This window comes from Chrysochloris asiatica, unplaced genomic scaffold (assembly GCF_000296735.1).
Source record: "Chrysochloris asiatica unplaced genomic scaffold, ChrAsi1.0 scaffold00018, whole genome shotgun sequence".
NCBI classification, from domain to species: domain Eukaryota; kingdom Metazoa; phylum Chordata; class Mammalia; order Afrosoricida; family Chrysochloridae; genus Chrysochloris; species Chrysochloris asiatica.
The window spans coordinates 653,165-658,414 of NW_006408536.1; positions in this window are offsets into that span (position 1 = coordinate 653,165).

Sequence of the window (5,250 nt, forward strand, 5' to 3'; positions counted from 1 at the left end):
AGGAAATGCCAATAGGATTTTTCAACTAGGAAAACATTGAAAATCTTTTCCCATCAGTCTCAGGAGAGCAGTAGAGGCGACAAATGACTTGGAAATAACTGATTAAGTTTTAGGTGTTTATGGTGTATGCAGAAAGGATAAAAAGACAGGTCTGGAGTTTAGACAAAAAATTTATGTGAAATATAAAAATTTTACTTTCACCAATATGCAAGAATTATCTCAGGAAGAACATATAGTTTCTAAGAGTGCCAAGATTGGGACTGCAGTGAAAAAAATAGTGTTGAAGCAAAGAATGGAGGGAATTCAGTCTGAAAAGGAGACTGACAGAGAGTGGCTATAGGTAAGAGAGAACAGTATCACTCCACAGAATGGAGAACAGGGTTCAAAGAGATGGAGTAAAACTGTTCAATGCTGTAGGAAGGACAAACCAGACCATTCAAGAAATCGCTCTTTGGTTTTAGGCTTTAGCTGCTTTCAGGAGTGTCTCCTTATCTTTGATTTTGGAGAGCTTGATTCTGATATGTCTCTGTGATTTTCTTTTGGGGTCTATCCTTCCTGGGGTTCATTGAGCTGCTTGAATGTTTATCTTTTCACTTTTCAGGATGTTAGAGAAATTTTCTTCCAGCAGTTCTTCAACTATTTCCTCTGTGGACTTGTGTGATTCTTCTTGTTCTGGAATGCCGATAATTCTTAAGTTATTTCTCTTCATGTTGTCCAACATGAATCTTAGACCCTCTTCAGATTTTTTTATCCTTTTGTCCTGTTTGCTCTTCTATCTTTGTGGTATTGAGAGGTTTGTCTTCCAGCTCACTGGTTCTGCCTTCCATGTCTTCTATTCTACTCCTTTGCCCTTTTAAAGTATTGTCTATTTCTGATAGTCTATTATTGATCATTTGGACCTCTTTCTGTGGGTTTTGAATTGTTTCCAATGCAGTACCTATCTTATTTGATTGTTCCTGTAGCACTTTCCTGACTTCTTCCTTATTTTTCCCAACTCCATTGTAAAGTGTTTTGAAACATTTTATAATCATTTTTCTGAATTCCTTCTCAGGCATTTCCAAGGCTTGCCCTCCTTCCAGAATGTAATCCAGGTCTACCTCTAGGTCATTTATCTCTGACATTTGATCTTGTTTCTGGACATGTACTGATATGTTATCTGCTTTTGCTTCTTGGACATGTTTAGTGTTTATCTGTGTCTTTTATACTTAATTGAATATTTGTTTTAGTATTTTGTATGGTTTCTGATTGCTTCTAGGTATATGTGATCAGGATGTGAGCTTCCCTTTTTACTCTACTTATTGCTTAACTCAGAGTAACTTTCACAGTTGTTGTCTTCCTCCCTGTTATATGGCAGTTGTTATTGGTTCTTGCCTGGGTTTTGGTGTTTTATAGAGTGTGGTTGTAGCTTGACTATATAGTAGCAGTTGATGTCTCTCTTGGGTAATATAGGGAGAGAAAGAGTCCCCCAAAGGTAGAAGAGGGAGCATGCAACAGCAAAACAACACCAGCCAAAAAACAAAAAAGCAACAACAACAACAACAAAAAGACAAATTTAGACTGAATACTGTCGTCTATAATTGCAGAAAGGGAAAGGAAGGAGAAAAAAAAAAATCTGGAGCGTAATATGAGTATGACTTTAATGTCCTCTCTTCAGCTTCTTAAGGAGCTCTGGTAGCGTAGTGGTTACGAATCGGGCTGTGAACCACAAGGTCTGCAGTTCGAAACTACCAGCTGCTCCGCGGGAGAAAGATGAAGTGATCTGCTCCCGTAAAGATTTACAGCCTCGGAAACCCTGTTCGTGGGTCGAAACCAACTCGAAGGCACTTAACAACAGCAACAACTTCAGCTTCTTGCCTTCAAAACTGCCTGAGAGATTTCAAGATGCCACTGTTGGCTGTTATGCTGTACCTCCGGGTTTAATTTAATTTTTGGCCTATTTTTTGTTTTTAAACTCTCTTTCCCTCTCTACACCCCTGTCCTGGCCTTTCCCTTATTTAAAAAAAAAAATCAGTGCCAGCTCTTGGGCTGAGAGTATCTGTGCACATGCCTGGCAGAGGAACCCACCAGTGCTAAGGGTAGGGAGTTTCCACTCACTCAGGCACCCCCTCTAGTTATCAGCATGGAGGTGTGCAAACATTGGGTGGGGGGGCAATGAACAGATACCAAAAAAAAAAAAAAAAGAAAAGAAAATCAGAACAAAAGAACAAAGCAAAACTGACAAAGACCACTGTTGCTCCGAGGTTCCCGATGCATTTTTCCATGGTGTGTCTGCTCCCCCGCTTGGTCTTGCCGTTTGGTTTCCACCAAGCCCAGCAGATTCAAAAGTACAAGATTTCTTACTTTAGCTACAAGTTCCACTAGTTATAAGCCTTCAAACCTTTTAAATATTCCTATCCTTGTGGTTCCGAGTTTTAGAGCTCTGCCCTGGATCTGCTTTGCCTGGTATTCTGTGGTATTGCTGATGGCGAACTTCACTGCACCTCTATCCTAGCTGCCAACAAGCCCCACCTCCACTGTGTCAATTTCTTGATAGCAAATGTTCTACATATTTTAATTTTATATTTCCAAAAATTGAAACTAAAGTTTAATCAAAGTCTTCCAGAAAAAACATACCAGTTCACTGGGAGACACAAACATTACTTTTGCTGTGAACTTTGGGAGAATCTGACCTGCATTAGGTTTAATAAGAGGCTGTCCTTTGACTAGGGATAAATGAAAATATTCAGTTTGGCAGGCTATTGACATCAGAAACACTTGCCAATTGTGCCCTTAATCTGAGGACTGATATTCATATATTAGTCAAGGCTGGAGGAAGTTGGCAAAAATAGAGAGTTTGGGTGCTGAGAATGTTACCAAAGCTGCAGGATACAGTTATCATAGTGGATAAATAAGAAAAACAATTGTTTTCAGCAAAAGCCCTGCTACCAGACAAAGTCCGAATTTGAATTGGTGGTTTGATGTTGAATATCAAAGTTGTTGTTTTTGTTAAGTGTTGTTGAGTCTGTTCTGACTCATAACAAGGCTGTAAATCTTTTCCGGAGCAAAAAGCCTCATTTTTCTCATGGCCTTCGCCCTTGACTGATCTGTTTTTTCTTGGACTGTATCACTTACCTCTCTTGGTAGCCATTGCTTTGTTTGTGATTTTTTTTTTTTTTTCAGGATCATACTAATAAATCCATGCTTCATTTCCTGTTACATTTCTTCCAAGAAATGTTTAGGCTGTTGATCCTACTTATTTAAAATTTACATTGAAAGTGTTGCTCTTGTCTGCAGCAGATCTGGGTGCAGTACTTTTGGCACCCATTGAGTTTTAATTTTCATTCACACTTGTGCAAGTTAAACCAATTGACATGCCTATGGTGTTGTCTATTGTTTCTGCTGTTAATCTTCGGTACCCTTCAATTAGGGATGAACAAGATTAACTGAGTTTTCAAAAATTGATGTATATAGTCTGTTAATGTGGGTTCATTTTCAACATCATCTGGCTATTTCTAAAAATGAGTTATCCATTTGTAAACTGTTGATTTCTTTGGGAGCATTGTCACCATAAACTTTTGTAACGCATCAGTGAATGGTTTTACCATTCTTTTACCCAAGCTTCACCAAAAATATGATGTTTGTTCTTACTTCCATTTTGACAGAATTCAATTTGCTCTGAGAGGGGTTCTTTTTAAGCTAATGTCTTATATCTTATTAGTGTCTCAAACTAGATCCTATTCAGACATGTTATGTAATAAGTTAGTACAAGTTCATTTTGGTGTAGAAAAATTTTGAAACCCATGCATAGTTTTTCCATAATACACATTTTCCATAAAATTTTTTGAAGACCCCTCCTGTGTATACATACACACATGCATACACAGGAAGGTAAGCCAAAAAGTATTACTACAAAATCAAAGACACCTTTATTAAACAAACATATCAAAATGTGAAGTTATTGTTCCTCAACATATCCTCCCTCTAGTTCTATACATTTCTATACCTTTTTGAAGGCAGTCTTTCGATCTCTCTAACCATTCACTGAAGAACTATGCACTCTTCAATTTATACCACATCAAAACGCCAACTTGGGCATCCTTACGGACTTCTATCATGTTCCTTTTAAATGTTCTTTGAGTTGGGGGAGCAAAAAGAAGTCTGAAGGGGTAAGATCAGGACACCTAGTTATACTAAGACAAGTGTATTACTAAAAGAACTTGTCAGCATCCATCCACTGATTGCAGAGATATGTTTAAACACATTTTGTTTGGAATAAAACTGTACATGCATGAATTTGAGTTAAGGTGCTGGTGAAGAATATTGAAAGGACCATAGACTGTCAGAAAAACAAACAAATCTATGTTGGAAGAAGTACAACCAGAATGTTCCTTAGGAGACAGGATGGTGAGACTTTGTCTCTCATACTTTGGACATATTATCAGGAGGGACCATCCCTGGAGAAGGACATTGTTCTTGCTAAAGTGAGGGGTCAGTAAAAAAGAAGACTCCCAGAGAGATGGATTGGCACAGTGGCAGCAACATTGAGCTCAAGCATAACAACAATTGTGAAGATGGCACCAAAGCAGGCAGTGTTTCATTCTGTTGTGCATAGGGTTGTTATAAGTAAGAACGACTCAACGGCACCTAAGAAAAACAATGTATGAATTGGAACACTAGTAGAAATACTTTTTGGCTTATTCTCATGTGTGTGTGTGTGTGTGTGTGTGTGTGTGTACTTGTATATAAGGAATCATAATATAACTGTGCTGTTCAAACTGTGAATATACATTCATTTCAAAACAAAGACTTTTTCACTGTCAAAATAATAATTTTTTTTCAAAGATGTTACAAATGGCCAATAAGCACATGAAAAAATATTCAACTTCATTAGCTACCAGATAAATGCAACTCAAAATCACAACATGATACCACTTCAATCCTACTTGGATAGCTATTATCACACAAAACAAAACAAAAACAATAAAATAACAAGAGTTGTCAGGATGTAGAAAAATTGAAACTTTTATCCATTGCTGTAGAAATGTAAAATGATGTAGCCATTTCAGAAAATAGTTTGACAGTTCCAGAAAAAAGTCAAGTACAGAACTACCAGACCACCCAACAATTCCATTTCTAAGGTATCATACTTAAAATAATTGAAAGCAGGAACTCAAAGTTACTTGCATACCAAAGTTCACAGTAGCATTATTTACAATAGGCAAACGGGGGAACAACCCAAATATCCATAAACAGATGAAAGAATAAACAACA